We start from the raw sequence: 17,585 nt of genomic DNA, 5'->3' as shown, positions 1-17,585 counted from the left end.
CCTAATGATAGCTACTGGGAATCCCTCTTGATGGCTGGCGTCTCCCCAGATTGCTTTTCTCCAAGTTCCTGCCTTCCTTGGCATTAATGTGGTCACAGCTGTGTTCTGAGCTCCGCCCTGGTGGATGGAAGTGGTAGGCACTGAGACGTTAAAACGAATCCCTGCTCATTTTCTCTTTCCCACAGCCAGAAAGAGACAGCCCTTGTCTTCAAGGGGAGCTGACCGCAATGATGAGAGCCTGATCAGATCATCCTAAGAACCTTCGTTTATCGGGACCACAGGGCCCGCGAACTGCCGCATGAGAAAGGAACCAAGTTCTGATGTTTTGAGCACTTTGGATTCACTTATCTCAGCATCTTGCATTACTATAATTAATGCAAACAGCATCTGGGAGTGAGAATGTTGCCATAACAACAAACCTAAATCATGTGGGACTGGCCCAGGGCATGGGCAGGGGGAGGAAAGGGCATAGAGATCTCGGGTAGGGAAGCTGGGGCTCACTGTATAGTTGCAGAATACTTAATGATCTGTCTCATCAAGTAATTTGGAAGATCAAGGGCTATTGGCCCTGGGATGGTGAGAAGCCTAAAATCTCATGTGTAGCTGTCTACCTGTGCTGTGCTCTCCACAGTGCACGATTCTAGAAGATTCTAAAATCACCTTGAGCCCAGAGAACTGTCCAGGATATGAGCAGAAACGGAAGAACATCATTAAAAATGAGTTCTCTTTGGGGCAATTTTTTTCCTTGGATGCTTATGTGAGCAAATCAGAGATTTCTATAGGGCTTGAATACCCATGTATCCCTGGGTTTAATTTCACAGCAGTTCTCTCTGTGCTAACATATGATTTTGGTAAATACCACCTTTGGATATAAATAGAACTCTGGACCCACATGTTGGCTGAGTCTCCAGCGGCAGGAATGGGCTGCACTGAGTCACCTTCTCCCTAAATGTCTCATCCTGGAGTCCATGGCCTGGGCCTGCAGGTGAAGAGCTGGGTTTGAGGGAAGCAGGTTCCTGTGAGTTTTAACATTTGCATCCTGCACAGGACCACACAGCTAATGAATGGAGGAGCCAGCTCCTGGGAAGTCAGCCCAGTTTCTAGAAACTTATTTAATGGCCAGTGGTGCATAGGGCCCCCATTCCACCAGAGCCTGCAGAGAGAGAGAGAGAGAGAGAGAGAGAGAGAGAGAGAGAGAGAGAGAGAGAGAGAGAGAGAGAGAGATGCACATGTGTGACCGTACTCATGATTGCTGCATGGTGGTGTTATGACGACTATGGTCTCCATTCTTGTTCCATGTAAGGGAAGCTCCGCTAGACAGAGAACAGGCTGAAGACATACGAGTTTGTTCAGGACAATTTTCATTGGTGATACAGCTGGAATCAGAGGAGCCAAGGGCCTGCCAGTGTTCACACAGCAAACAGCTGACAAGCTATGGGAATAGCAGCCGCTGAGACTGTGTTTGTACAGAGGGCTCTTTCTCTTCCACTCATGCATTTGCTCACTCAGTTTTCCACAAGCCTTGCCTCAGTCAGCTCTGCATGCTCCCAAGGAAGAATGCTGCCTGTTTCTTCCCCATGCCCACCTCTCCGTGCTTTGTTGACAGAGTCAGACCCAGTGATCAGAGAGGGTGTGTGTGTGTGTCTTGATTCTCAACCCAGACGGGTTGTATTGGCTTGTGATATGAAGCTTGACTGGCCGTGTGCTATCCAGATCCCGTCCCTGGAACTTACCCTTTCTTCATTACATGTGACATTGTCCTGGGGCTGCTCACCAGGATGCCCTGCGTTCTTCCGGCTAGCCAGCTGTGGTTGGGTGTGACCTGACGCCAGGGCTTTTGTTCACAGCCTACCACAGATCATTCATCACCGTTACCCAGATGATAGAGGAAGCCCCGGCCTCAGGCTGCTTCAGCATGTACTGAGTTCACCTTCCAGGCTCCCCTTGTTTTTCTCAGCTGCTGGACATATTTCTGATAGACGAATTTAACTCGAGGCAGCGTTTAGGACTTGCAGCCTGCGTTTCCTGGTGATGCAGACAAAAACTCAGGCAGATAGTGGGACGATATTTCTCAAAGCCTTCCTCCAAGCACCACGGTGCAGGGCACGCTTTCTGATCACTGACTGTGCTGGCCCTCATGTATGTGTGTGGGAATCCTGGGGCTGCTGGGAGGCAGGGGAGAGACAGAAACCTACCCTCAGCCAGTCCGTGCTCTTTGTTCTTGTGTGAGAAACTCCTAACTGCTAATTCAATGGACTCCCAAAATGCCTTGCTCTAGGATCCCCTCATTTTCCTTCCGTATCAAATTGAGAAATGGCCTAGGCCATCTTTTCTGACTGAAGCTCAGCCCATTGTTAAAAGGCAATAAATCAGAGCTTTTCTTAACCGGATTTTGGGCTAGGCATTTTCAACTTCCCTCCCTTCAGCTTAAGTTGGGTTAACGTGGCATCTTTTGAAATCAAACCAAAAATTAGCCAATGACAAACTTGTATTTGGCAGCTGAATGGCCGCTGGAGATTCCAAAAGGCGTACAAGGAGAAGCCAAGGGTTGACGGTGAAAGAATTTCCCTACACTCCTACAGTGTGGATGGAAATGGTAGAGGTAAGGTGTGATGCTGTGTCTACCTGGCTCCTCAGCCTCAGTTTCCTTCACTTTAACCTAGTAGCTAAGAGTCTATTACCCTCACATGGGGTGGGTTTTTCCTGGTTTAGGCGGTGCAGAAACTTGCCAGATGGGTACTATGGTCCAGCACTGCCCCCTGGTGGACACCTATGCTCTGACTCACAGGGTGCTGGCAGATAGATGGGTGCTTCCAGGATGGTTAGCTGTGGGCATGTTGAAGACTATTCTGGGGGCATGCCTCTGGGTTTGGGAGGAATGGCCATGCTAGCCTGCTGAGACACTTTAGCTGCCGTCGTTCTTGCTCACTCGTGGGACAAGTGCTCATTATTAATTCACTTACTACTGTCTACAGAGACATTTTCCTGGCTGAAATGATGACGAATGGACACAGTCCTTGCTCTAGCCTCATAGGATCGTTAGACCCATAGATAGATGGCCACCACGTAAAGAGATTGAACACCACTAGCCAATCCTGGAGCAGGAGTGGTGCTATAGTTTGGAGGTAGAGTCCCCCCCAAAGACCCATGTGGAAAGGCTTGGTCCCCAGTTCAGGGCACTATTGAACAATCAGTGCTAATCCTGACACCAGGTGCACCCAGGGCTTTTCCTGGCCATGGTGACCAGAGTGGCACCCAAGGAGAGCTAGTTTAGAGGGTGGGACCTCCTGGGAGGAGTGAGAAGATGGAACTGCCAGCAGGTAGGGAAGTCTACTGATTCTAGGCCATACTTAGCTAACCCTCGTGCTCCCCAATTATTCATGAACACTGTGTGGGTTGAGCTCACTCAGGGCCAGGTGGGCCATGGGTATCAGGACAGTTGGGGAGCACACACAGCATGGAGGAGCATTCTGAGAGCAGGACCCCAGCAGAGACAGCACTCAGTGTTCATAGGGAAGAGCAGAGCAAGAATTGGCCAAGTGTGGGCGTTGGGCCTGAAGACCCTGGTGCTCATAGCTCCTGGATCTCAGTGGCCTGGGGGTGGGCTAGCTGGTGCAGGGTTTGGACAGGAAGCCAAAGGGAGAGCCCCCCCCCCTCCCATGCAGGTAGACAGGGATCGGGCTTCACTTTATCAGTCTGGCCCCTGGGATACACGTCAGGCCTTCTGTCCTCTCAGGATGAGGTTCCTACCCTGTCTCAGCCCCCAGGAGGCAGCAGGCCGGGTACTAAGAGATAGGAGGAAGGAAACGCTTCTTTGGCCCAGCCTTGTAATTAGACCCTTCAATTGCAATTACTTTTGCAATTAGCTCAGCTGGTAATTGGAACAGGGAGGTGGTAATTTCTGTCCTTCATGGAAGCTCCCTCTGAATTGGGCTTTACTTATCTGCCTAGGATGCTGGGTAGTGCTCTAGGGAGCACTCAACTCTTGGGAGCAGCTCTGAGAGCACAGCCTTGGCTTTGGCACAGTTGGAAGTATGAAGATTCTCTTGAGTCCCAAAACTGGGACCTAGGTCATGGTGAGCAGTAGCTTCACGAGCTTCTCAGCAGAGGGCAAATCTACTCTTGGGCTTAGGAAAGACAACATTCCAGCCACCTCAATAACCAGAAGTCATGAAGCAGGCCAGTGTAAGAAGGCAGCTTCTACAATAGCCTATACTTCCGGTATTTGTGTCCTGGTATAATCCTCTCTCTGAGTGTAGGGTGGTGTAGTGACTTGCTTTGAATCATTAGAACATGACAAAGTTGTTGTGATATTTGTCCCCAGCGTCTATGTGTTAGAAACTTAATGTCCAAGTTCATGTGTCAATGATCTTTGGAGGCAGGACATTTGGGAGGCAATAAGGGTTGAGTGAAGTAGGAGGGCGGGCAGGAGAGTGGGCAGGAGGGGGGCCTCCATGGTCCTATTGCAGCTTTCTAAGGAGAGGGGGGCTGAGCTAGGAAGCTTGCTTGCTCTTGCCATGTGATACCGTGTGATGTCATGTTAGGATGCAGCCAGGGTCCTCACTGTCGGCTAGTGTCCTGCTTCTTAGACTTCCCAGTCTTTTGAGCATGACCAAACATATTTCTCTTCTTCATGAACTGCCTATCTATGCAGCAGTGCATCATTGAGATAAAGGCTACAGAGCAGGAAAGAGCTCCTCACCATTTCATTCCACTTTTAGAGACATCGAAAACTTCTGTGACGCTAGGCAATAGGAATGTGGGGATTTCCCCCTTCCCAGCAAGCATTCCTGCAGATTCTGCAGCAGGCATGAGCAGCTGCCTTTAATTCAGGACTGACACCGTCTTTTTCCGAGGGAGTGGTAGCTACTGCAGGCTGAGCTCTCGGCCCCGAGACCAACCCCCACTTCAGATGCCAGTCTTGGGCACAGTCTGTGACCTGAGCCCCTGAGAGACTAGCTGCAGGCTGGATTTTCATGGTCACACCTCTGCGTTTGATGACTTTGTTAATGGGGCTTACATAATTCAGGAAGACATGTTTGCTAGCTTGTTACCTGCTGGTGAGCAGCAGATGGAGCGATGGGCAGGACAAGGCGTGAAGAGAGGGACTGGGGGCTTCGGGTGTCCCCTCCTCGGCGTCTACACAGACTCAGGGATCTGGAAACCCCACAACCACGTCTTTTTTTTTTTTTTTTGAGATTTCATTACTCAGGCATGATTGCATGCATCATGAACCATCAATGAAAAGAATTTAACCTTCAGTCTCTTTCCCTTCCTCGCCAGAGGTTGGAGAAAGGGACTGAAAGTCATGGCTCAGTCTTTTTAGTGACTAGTACCCATCCTGAAGTCATGCCATGGCCTCTAGATACCAGTCATTTATTGGCATACAAAAGCTATCCTTATTAATCCCCCAAAGCCATGGGTTTTAGGTGCTCTGTGTCAGGAACCAGATAAAAGTTAAATGCATACTTCACCATGTCACGGTAGCTTACAGTCAGGCTTCTCCAGTGGGGCGGGACCCGTAGGATGAAAATACAAAGAGGGCTCAGCGGATTGGCTCCCACAATACAGCCAGAACAGGTCCACAAAGGCTGTCTATACCCTGTAGAAGCTGAGAACACGACAGGAGCTCACTCCACAAGGCTGGATGCCTTAGCACTGCCAATCTGGCACCAAAGGCCTGGAGGATCCTGGAGAACTACTGGTATTTCAGGTTGTGTTGCAAGCCCAAAGAAATTCAATTCTGAAGTCAGCAAAGGACAATAGCAGCTGCAGCATCCGCAGTGGCAGCGGCAGCAGCAACAGCAGAGCGTATGAACTCAACTAGCAAGACACAAAGACAGGCAGGCAAAGAACAACATTTTTTTTAAAAAAAAAAACAAATTCACATTTAAAGTGGGTCTTCCCATTTCAATAATGTCAACAAACCTAGTCAAGGCTCCCTTCCAAGGGTGCTCAGAGGACCTGACTCATAGTGGTTCTAGATCTTGCCAGTCGACAGCCAACAGTCACCATCACAGTTTCTAAGTTTGGAACCTTCATCCTTTCTAGACATCTCTTCATGATCGCTCTGCTTTCCCCTCTGATAACACAAGCTGCCATGTGGAGGAATCTTTGCCAAGGAAACAAGAATGGTCCCTGAGTGAGAGTCACTGAGACGCAGAATCCCTCAGCCATAGCCTTTGAGAAGGCGACCAACAACCATTAACTGAGCTTGGTAGCCAAGCAACCCTGCCCTCACCAAGCTGGGAGGTGGGACTGTAGCCCCAGAGGTGAGGTTGACTATAGCTGCCTCCTCCGAGAACTCGGGGCACAAAAGCCACCTGAGCAGGTGCAAGACTATTGCCACGTGTGTTGGTTTAAGCTGCTACACTTTCAGCGACTAATCTGTTGGTCAGACAGCACCGTAGAACTGGCATCCAAGTGACTGAATGTGCTCTATTCTCTGACCTCACAGATATACAACTGTACTTCAACATCATGGAAGTTTAGTTTTAGAATCTCCCTAACCAAAAATGCAAATTACCTATATAAAATGGTGTCGTGTTTGCATATAATCTCTTTAATCCTTCCATATACTTTAAGTAGCCTTTATGTAATTTATAATTTGCTATCCAATGTAGGTGTATGCAAATAACTGTCACACTGTCTTGCTTAGGGAATAGTGATGATAAAAATGTTTATATGTTTTCAGTAAACAAATTATACTTTTTTCAGATATGTTTTTAAAAGGCTTTGATCATGGGTTGGTTGAATCCTTGGATGCAGAATCTCAAGATATGGGGTCCCCATTGCACTGTAAAAACTAACCTGGAAATTCAGGTTTATGTTTAATATCATTGGGCTTCTTAGGTTCTGCACCAGAACATAGACGATGAGGGGAGCTGGACCACAGCATGAGGCTATCTCCCATCTCTTTCTATCTTGGCTCCATCCAATGTATCTCAGGTCTTACACACGTCTAAGAGTGAAAACTTCTTTCACATGTCCCTGGGTCTAACCATGTGCACATCATCTGTATGGCTCATCGTGGAGCTGGGTCTGGGGAAAGGCCTGGACAGCCCCAGACTTGGGTTTTAGTACTGTTCTTGAATTCAAAAGCTCTAGTTTTGGAAGCTTGGTTCTTAAGTAATGTCACTAGGAAGAGATGACAACTTGGTTCCTAGGTGATGTCACTGCAAAGTAATGAGAACTTACAGAGATAGAGTTTGGTTAGAAAATGTCAAGTCATTAGGAGCAATCAGTGAAGGAAAGATGGGGGCACTGACTGTTCCCTTTTGCTTCCTGGACATGAAGTGATTGGTTTTGCTTTGTCATGAACTTGGCAATGGGGTCAACCAACCATGAACTGGGGTCTCCAAAATTGTGAGTCTAAACAAACCCTTAGTGAATTGATTATCTCAGATATTTTGTTATCAGAATAGCATGGCAACTAGTAAATAACATTTGGTTTAGGAAATCTTACACCCCATTTCCTGCAAGTGTGGTTTACAAAGGGGTAAAGCGAACACATCCTCTGAATCCCAAGGACATTTGACCAATGAGGAGCAGTTGGAGGCAAGGATGAAAAGCAGGATCCTTCTTACTTGGGTCTGAGGATGGCCATGGAGGGCCCCTTGTTCTAACCATTAGAGTCAGGAATAAGGTACCCCCAGTGACATACCAGACAAAAACATACCTTACAAAACAGCCTCAGAGAGACTGTTGGTATTGTGACAGATACCCGAGAGACATAGTCTTAAGAATAAAGGGTTAATTTTGACTCATGATTTTCAGACTAAAGTCAGCTAGATTCATGGCTTTTGGGTCAGGAGTCAGGGAAGAGGATCACGGCAATGGAGTGAGTGGGAAGATGTGGTTGACTTCATGGCAGCCAGGGCTCAGAGGAGGTGATCACACTAGATCAAATTCATCTCTTGCTCCCTCCAGTTCTCCCTGGACCACCCTCATTTCTCTTCTCCCAACTTCTTTTTCTTCCTCTGTAACCCACTGAGTCCCATTAGCGTCCATACAGTCATGGGTGTGGGGCCATGTACTAGACCAATCGACCAGGATTCACACTCCACAGACAAGTGGCCCTCCTCCTAGCGCCCATAAAGCGTCGACAGCTGCTCAAGGGTCTCTTGTGATCCTCCACCATCCTTTCTGAAATGTTGACAGTCTTGATCTTGTGCTGGCAACCTTAACTGCGGCTAAGTTAGTTAGTGCAATGGTCCTGTCATGTCTGGAAGACTGAAGGGGAAAGAGGAATAGGAGGGGGGATTAAGTGGAGAGGGAAATGGGAGGGGAGAGAAGAGGAGGAAGTGTGGAGAGAGATAATTAACATTAAAGATATTTAGAAAAGTCATTAGAAAGCATACTATTGTGTATATTTCATATATACATATGTGTCCATATTTTACATGGAGGATAACACTTCTCACAGAAGCTTTAGGTACCAAATAAAAAGCCCAGTGTTAGGTATGGGACACTTCCTTCCAGGTGTGGGATGCTTCCCCTCCAGGTATGGGACACCTCCCTTCCAGGTGTGGGACACCTCTCCTCCAGGTGTGGGACACTTCCCCTCCAGGTGTGGGACATCTCCCCTCCAGGTGTGGGATACCTCCCTCCAGTTTTTGTTTGACAAAGGAGGTCCTAGAGACTCCAAAAAATACAGGTTATTGCCATTTTCTCTAGGTTGCTCACAAGAACGTCATGGTAGGAGCCTGTTGCTAGAGATGCCATATACTTTGATCACAAGACTTGAAGAAATTAAGCTGGAAATGATCTGGAAGCTTCCTCCCCAGTGCCTTGCTTTCATAGCACTGAATGTGCTTTGCTGACTGCGGAAGAGAAAAGTCAAATGACTTATCCAGATGTGAACCCTTCAAGCTCCCATAACGACAGGACAAGATACATCCATGGGTGCAGTAGTGGCTTGAATATTATGTGAGTAACCAACTGTCTTCTGTTTGCATTTAAGGATATCTCTATTGGGTGAAACTCATGCTTGGTACTGTAAATCTGGCCAAGAACCCTGATTAGGGAGCGATACACCCTCGGGGTGAACCTGTTATTACTATTTTGCCAAATGGACAAATAAAACTGCCTTCTAAATACATATCTCGGCACTCATGGATTAGTGCAGCTCTCAGACTCCATCAGAGAAGCCTTCTCTGTACAGTGGACTGTGGCTAACACAGAGGCTCCCAACTGCTCGACGTACAGGGGACAACTGCCTGTGGAGGTCCGAGGACACAGCTCTTGGCTTCTCAGTTGGTGAGGAAGATGAGCCTCAAAGGAGAGCCCGTCTTTCCCTAATAGCATGTTCATTCTATCGAACGCCATCCCATACTTCATCAATTAGGTATGGGCTTTCAGCCAAGAGGGACAATTAATACCGGGATCATTAAAAGTTCACAGAATGGTTTACAGAGCTGGGCTGACTGGAAGCTGGGGCCCACGCCTGGCTATGACCTTGAACCAGAAAGAGCCACTGCTATCTAAGCCCCCACCTTTGGTGTAGAAGGTACAATTATTCTGAGCCTCAGGTGGAGCAAGGCTAAGCCATGTGTCTGCAGCTCAGGTCACAGGAGACCTGGAGGGCCTGGAGGCGGGGAGGGCGGTGCAGGTGTTTGATATTTGCATCTGATCTGAGCAGGAGGGCTTCACAGGAGAGGACAGGGTTAAAATGTGAGAGGGTGCTCGCTAGTTGGGCAGACCTGACTGAAAACTAGCCACCAGATCAGGAAATGAACAGAATAGTTGTACACCCGCAGTCTCAACACAACATGAACATTGCCTTCTCTGCTAACAACATACCAGCTTTGTTTTCTGACAATGCTGGCCTGGAGGAAGAAGGATGGGTGGACTGGATCCTGAGAAATCCAGGATTTTCAGTTCCTCCCATTGGGGGCAGGTTCACATTCTATTTAAATCGGGTAAACATTTAGACAACCTTGAGATCCAAAGCTTTGGCTTAGCAGTTCTGAGTCTCAGCTCAGCTCTTTCTCCTGCTACTCTTCCCTTCTGGATCTTAATTTTAGTTTTCCAAGAGAGAACACAAGACGCTGATAGAGAATTTTTTTTTAAAGGGCCACAAAATTGCAAAATCAAACTCAATCAATGTTTATATTCAAACGTGCTCTGCAAACACCAATATTTTACCAGCTGGTGATGTTCAACTGAATTCAAAACTGAGGAGGTCATTTCAGACGGGTTAGGAAGCATTATCCTGTGTTGATAAGTAAGCGTTCCCAAGCCAGCAAGTCCTTGAAGACAGGATCCTTGCCAACTGTCCAGACCCAGGAGTTTTTAAACCTGGAAATGTACTATGTTTAGTGACATGTGAAACTATTATTGACTTTAACGTGATGTGATTTTGAAAGTAAATATTTACTAGCAAAGCTTACCAGGTAGACGTTGGATGCTTTGCCTGTTTTATCCTGTCTTTGATCTTGTTAATAATGGTCACCCCTACTTTCCAGATGGGGAAATTGAAATGCATACAGACAAGTGACAGGTCTCCCAGGCTTTCTTAGAACCTCGGCTGGAGTCACATTTCTCTGGGTTTTGAGGTGTAGCGAGGTGTGGGATTCTCTTTGGCTGTGACTCCAGTCCTGGGGTTTGCATATTTTATCTCGAGCCCATGAGGAAGTCGACTCTGTAAACCGTGATGTTCTGAGCCTGACCGCAGCTGCCCAGTCAGGAGGGTGTTCTCAACTCCTGCCCCTGTGGCTCCGAGACTGCTTTTGGGGTGGTTCTGGCTAAGGACGACAAGCTGGTTATACTTTTTTGTCCTACATCTGCTGACTAAATTGGCAGCTCTAAATGATCAAAATGAAAATTAGGATGTAAGGAAAAGTAGGGGTTTTAAGAGGTCATGGCCTTGTAGATGTGGAAATGAGAATTTTTCCTCAGGCCCTATTCCTTGCACCTTGGAATGACCTCAGGTACTGACGGGTGAAGGGATTTCTCAGGGCACAGACAAAACCCAACACAAACTAGGACCTTCAACTCCTAAGTATTTCCTTGTCAGGTCCTCAGAGCCTGTTGTCACCAGGATAGTAGAAGGGGACTATCAGGATCCTGTGACTATATCACAGGAAAGGGACCACAGGGGATGCCACAGACTGTGGTGACAGATTTGGGGGAGGCAGGGATCACACTCATTTTCATCCTTAAGATTTTAGGGTATCAAGATGGGGTTGCTGCAGGGCCAGGGTTTGACCTCATCTTAGAAACAGTTCTAGAGAATGGTATGTGGCTACCCTTGTGTCCATTTTACATCCCATAAGAATGGCTCACAGATCATGCCTCCCCTGCTACCTGAGAGATTCCGTATATCAGAAGTGCAGCAGTGGGGGAAAGGTTCAATATTAAACCCGTGTCTAGTATATGTGAGGCGCTGGGTTCAATCCACACTACCATACCAGAGCAAAGGTGTCTACTGAAAATATCTCATATTAAAAATACTTTTGCAGGTTGGTGAGGTGGCTCAGTGGCCAAGGCACTTACCACCCAGTCTGACAACATGGTAGGAGAGAACTAACGTCTGCAAACTGCCTTCTGGTCCCCACTGGAGCTCTGTGGAATCCTCCCCTACACATTTTAAAAGGTAAAAGTGATTTTTATGTAACTGGACTAAGCCATGTTTGACAAGTTATGTTTTGTAGTTATTAAATCATGTACTTTGGGGAGTTCTAAAGAAGTATCTTTTGGTTCTTAGGATTTTTTTTTCATTCTTTGGAAGCTCCTATGCCCCAAATTTTTTGGACTTATGGTGTCTAATGAATAAATGGTCTGGCCACCAGGTGGCGCCCCATCTACCAGCTGTTCCTAGAACCCAAGATTGCTGTCCAAAATCTAACCTGTAACTCATACAAATGTAAAGTCTATACGTGACACTTCTAACTTGTTCTGCTGGGGACAGTCAGGAGCAGGCTAGTTCACAGTAGGGCTGAATGAAATACCATTTAGAGATTCTGTTTGCTGAGTTAGATGCTGACTTGCTAGTGTCACATAGACGATAGACTATCCCATTGTGTGGTACCCTTCTCCCTGAACAGATAGCTGATCATCTTTCTTGCCCCTGAGGGAAACCATCTTAGGATTTCTATTGCTGTGAAGAGACACCATGACCACAGTAACTCCAATAAAGAAAACATTTAAATTGAGATAGCAGCTACAGTTTCAGAGGTTCAGTCTATTATTATCTGACATAACGACATGGCACCATGCAGGCAGACATAGTGCTGGAGAGGTGGCCAAGAGTCATACATCTTGCAGGCAACAGGAAGTGGTTTGTCTCACTGGGCGTGGCTTGCACATAGGACATCTCTAGAGAGGCTGTTGTGTGAAGCTGTGAAAGTGAAGCTATGTTTAGACTCAGGATTTAGAGGTTTTTGTCTATTGTTTTGGGCATGAGATGGGGCAGAGTGTCTTCCTGGAAGGGGTGTAGAGGCGGAGCTGCTCACTGGACAGTATATTCATCTGTGGCTTCATCCCCGACGGAGTTAGCATTCTCATGATCATATCACTTTTCAAAGCCCCATCAGCTGGTGGCCAAACATGCCCTTAGGGGACATTTTTAGATTCAAACCCTAACAAATGCCACACAGGCCCTTCTGTTGGGTTGCTGTTCTAAGTGGACACAGTCTCATTTCAGTTCTGAGGATTCTCTGACAGATTGTAATCATCCATATTTTACACTGGAGGAACCTGATGTGCTGAGCAGTTGAGGATCTGGAGTTTGATACCAGCTGTGCACTACAACCCATCAACTTTGGGATGTTTGGGAGACGTAGTGAGGAGAAAATGGGGATTGGGAGCTAGGTAGTTAGGGGTCTATGGATGCCTTTATGAGGGAGTTTGAATAAGATGTCCCCCATAGTCTTGGGCATTTGAATTCTCCCTTCCTTCCTTCCTTCCTTCCTTCCTTCCTTCCTTCCTTCCTTCCTTCCTTCCTTCCTTCCTTCCTTCCTTCCTTCCTGTATACAGTGTTCTGCCAGAAGAGGGCACCAGATCCCATTATGGATGCTTGTGAAAAACCATGTGGTTGCTGGGGATTGAACTCAGGACCTCTGGAAGAATAGTCAGTGCTCTTAACCTCTGAGCCATCTCTCCAGCCCAACATTTGAATTCTTGGACCCAGTTGGTGGTTCTGTTTGGGTAAGTTTAAGAGGTGTGGCTTTGTTGGAGGAAGTATGCTACTGGGGTTAGCTTTGAAGTTTCAAAACCTTGTGCCATTTCCAGTTTGTTCTCTCTGCTTTATACTTGCAGTTTGAGATGTGAGGTCTCAGCTCTCAGCTTCCAGCTTAGCCACAGGTCTACCTGCTGCTGTGTTGTTCCCACCATTACGGACCCTGACCTCTGAAATTGTAGACCCAAATCAACTCTTTTTATCTAAGTTGCCTTCGTCGTGATATTTTATCACAGGAGCAGAAGTGACAAGACACATGATCAGACCCAACTTAGGGCCCTGGCCACAGAGGTCAGAGGGCCAGGAAGCTCTGTGGCTCGCACTTGATCTCCAGAGAAAGCCTTCTCAGGATGGAATCACTTGCATCCTGTGCTCTCACTCCTTCCCCAGTGCACACAGAGGGTATCAGGCAGCGGGCGTACCCCCAGTGCAGAGAAGCATGGGGGGCTCCTCTGTGAACGCCCCCCCCATTTCCTGCTAGAGGTGCTCCCAGGACAGCAACAACAGCAATGAATCAGAAGCCAAGAGCCAGGAGGAATCTGGCCAGATGTGGCGTGGAGAAAGTCCGTGTTGCTGTATAGTTTCATTCCCACACTGTCAATCTCTGATCTCTCTCCTTTCTCTCTCACTTGTCATCCTTCTTTCTCAGCCTTCATCTGCCCCCCACCTCCACTCCCTTTGTCCCTTCTGTCTTCATCCAATTGTACAGCATTTATTCTATATCTGATATTGTGCTGATAGCTTTACAAATATGAACTCAATTTAGTGCTGTTAATAAAAATCCAGATTTGTATACCCTCCTGAAAAACAAATCTAGATCCACCATTCCACATAGCGGCCTTGTTCCACTGTCCAGCAGTTTCTGCAGTATCTCTGGGTGCAGCGGCAGTGCTGTTAGTGTATTGTGGAGGGCAGGGCAGGGACATGGATGAATAACAGGGACCTTGATCATAAATTGCTGATGTCATCCTTCCTCTTAGTCTATACCAGTGAACGTGGGTGGTCGCCGTAGGTGTGCGAATCTGCCAGGGCCGTGTCTGATTTGTCCTCGTAAAGGAGGGATGCAGAAGGATGGGAAATAATGAGCTATTTTGATTTGATTGTTCATCTCTCCATCTCAGTTCCACACAGAGAATGGATTTATTTGCTCAGTCTGTGGACTGACCATGAACTTGCTTTTGTTAGTAATGTATTTGCTCAGAACCTTGAAATGTGCACCTGCTTCTGGGGTTGTTCTTTTGTGCCCTATCATTTTCAAGACAGTTTGCTTGGATGGACCCGTAGGTCCTAGAAGAGGCTAAGAGACACATGGAGGGAAGTCGGACTATCCTTTCTCGGTTAGTCAAGCCTTCAGACTCAGGAGCAATTCAGTGTTTACTGTCACATACTGCAAATACAGCCATACCCTCACCAAGCAAGGCAGTGCACTGCAGAGAGCTGACTGCTCACCCTGGTGACCCGATGGCCGAGGAGGAGCTGCATCCCATGACTGCCACCCAGGATCACCAGAAGGGACCCCATTGTATCTGTCTAACCTGCGGCAAGATGGCAGTTATGACTACAACATGTGTGTCACCCTCACCACGAAGAGAGAAAACTAAGTAGAGCCAATGTAAGCCAGGGACTGTCCGTGTCCTGCGGTAAGTGTGCACCGCAACCCTGACAAGGAAACACTGACAGATTATCAGCATCCCATTGCTTACACATAAAAGTCATTCCCAGTGACTCAATGTCCGTGAGTAGGCAGACAGATGCATAAGCCAGGGGACAAGCTCCCGTGGCTAAGAATAATGAGGGAGACCTTAGTGTTGCTGTTCTGGTTGAATTACGAAGATGTAGTGTTGAATTCACATCCTTATATATGCTGCAGCTTTGGTGATTAAAACAGAAAAAAACCAAATTTAATTAAACGCCGTGCTGAATTCTGAGGCTATCGCTTCATCAAAAATTTATTAGGGAAAAAGATGAGGGTGGGGGTTTGCTAAATGAGCCTCATTTTTCCTTATGGTACTATAATATTTTAGTGTACACGTTCTTTTATTTCTCATGTTTTTAATTGAAATAGAAGAACATCACTTCCCTCCCTTTCCTCCCTCCCACCCTAAGTCTCCCCCACTCTCAAGTGAACAGCCTCTTTCACTTTGATTATTATTGTTACACAATATAGAAATATATGTATGTATGTGCATGCACAAATACAGATAAATGCAGCCGGCTGAGTCTGCTTCTGCTGGTGGTGTACATGTAGTTTCAAGAATGACAAGTCTACATCGACAACCACTAAGGGGGCTCATCCTCAGGAGAGGCTAGTTCTTCTTTTCCCAGAAGCCATTAATTTCCTATAATTCTTTGTCCATGAGGAGGACTCTGTGCAAGTTTGCTACAGGGTGGGACTCTGAACTTCCCCCTTCCCATGTTGATCTGTCCATTGATATTGCCATGTCCTCCATCCTGTTTACATAGCCACTTCTGTTTTTAAGAGCCTATCTCTGGAATCACTTACGACCTTAAAAACAACTTCAAATTATAAATCAGAAAAGACAGACTGCTGACAAGCAGGCCCGAGCTGTGAGTTCAACTGTACCATTCTCTGGGGTTGTTCCCTGGGTCACATTTCCCTCTTTTGGCCCCATTTTGTGGGTGCTAACTGGCGGTTTTCTCATGCAGACTGTCTCTCGAAGAACAAGCCTGGGTGTGGAAAAGGGCTCCAAGATGTTGGTTGTAAACAATGTTCAGGTTCATCTGGAAGCCACAGAACCCAGAAGGCAAGTCCTTTGGGGGCCACTGTTTCTCTGGGAATCAAGTCAGGCTTATGTTGCACGTGAGATTTTAGCAAAGCCCCAGGGAGCGAAGCCCTGGTGCAGTCAGACCAGTTTCTGAGGGCAGTCACAGGACAGGGTGTGAGAGGCCCACTGTGTCCCATGGCCTTGAAAGGGAGATTGGGGATGTGGTGCTGACACCGGCAATGACCTCTAAATAATGAGGTGATGGGAATTCATTCCAGCAACCAAGAAGCGACCAGTTGAGGGCTGATGAATTCTTACTAGAATACTTGAAATTCTCATGGGAGATGTGTGTCTGTGGCGGTCATTTATTGCTTGAATGACCCAGAGCAAACAGCCCAAGTGTGATAAACTCTCTCTCCTTATCTGTATGCTGATTGGCTGTCTCCAATGCTGGTCCTAAGGACCACAGCCAGCGGGCTGAGTGGAAACGGGCCTCTGGGTGTTCTGAAAGGTTCGCATTCTTTGCCAGCTCAGCTGAGGGAGGGCTCTAAACTGATTCCCTGCGTCTGGGCTCCTCAGCAGATCCCCAACACTAATCATGTACTTTCCCTTTCTAAATCAAGATACCACATGATAAAGTTTGTGAGTAGTCCCTTGTCAGGGAGGGAGAGCAGGAAGGGGGAGGGAAGGAGATACCAAGGCAGAGCTTGCTTTGATAGCTTTATTGGAACATGGCAACACAGAGCATGGATTTGAAGTCCCACTGCAGCTGATCCCCTCTAGGCATCATGCACCCATTTCTGCTTCCCTGAGAAGCTCCAGAGAGCTCACATTTGCAGGAATCCTGTGAAGTGGCACGTTGTCCCTGGGCACCATGGTCTTGAGCCCTGATTGTTTCTGTGGTTGGCCAGGTCCCTTTGCACTGGAGTTCTCCCGTCTCCAGTTAGTTGCGCTGTGACTTAAGAGACTCACCTGTCATAGAGTCCTGAGGAGCACCTAGATGGCTTTCTTGGGCGTTCAGAGGAAATTTGACCACGAGATTCAATGGTCGTCTCTGGTGGTCATCAGAACCAATGATGCCTTGAAGTTTATTGGCAGCTTAGCTCTTACAATAGTGTGGAACATTCTTTGCACATTCACCCAGCGAGTCTTCGCTTAACTTCTGCTATGTGTGAACACTCCTCCAGGGGGTCAGCAGGAGAAGGTCACCCAAAAGAACTCATGTGTAGGTGAGTAAGACAGTGTCTAAGAAACCACAGTCAACTGCTGCATTACAACCAAGCCAATAGTCTCTAAAGAAAGTCCCGCAGTGTGGCAAGGGCCTGGTGTAGGATGGGTCCCAAGGGACAAGGAAATGGTATTTTAGCTGGGATCTCATGATGCTGACTTTGTCCAGAGGACAAAAGAGCAGTTAAGGTCATGGAAATAGCACTCTGTGTGCTTTGGTTGCTAGTAATGGTAGTTCTAAGCAAAACGACAAGGCAAATAGGGGTAGAATTAAGAGGAGGTGGAGGACGGTGCAGGGGGAAGCTGGAGGGACATGGAAGCTGACAAAGCCAGGCCAATGGGTCAGTCTAGAGAAGGTCCTATCCTGTAATTGACACAATAGGGCATGTGTTTTCCGAGTTTGTCAAGGCTGTTGTGAGGAGAGCTGACTGGAGGAAGGGGCTGGGCAGGTG

The sequence above is a fragment of the Chionomys nivalis genome, chromosome 13 (assembly GCF_950005125.1).
Source record: "Chionomys nivalis chromosome 13, mChiNiv1.1, whole genome shotgun sequence".
Lineage (NCBI taxonomy): Eukaryota > Metazoa > Chordata > Mammalia > Rodentia > Cricetidae > Chionomys > Chionomys nivalis.
This window is presented reverse-complemented; position numbering follows the sequence as displayed.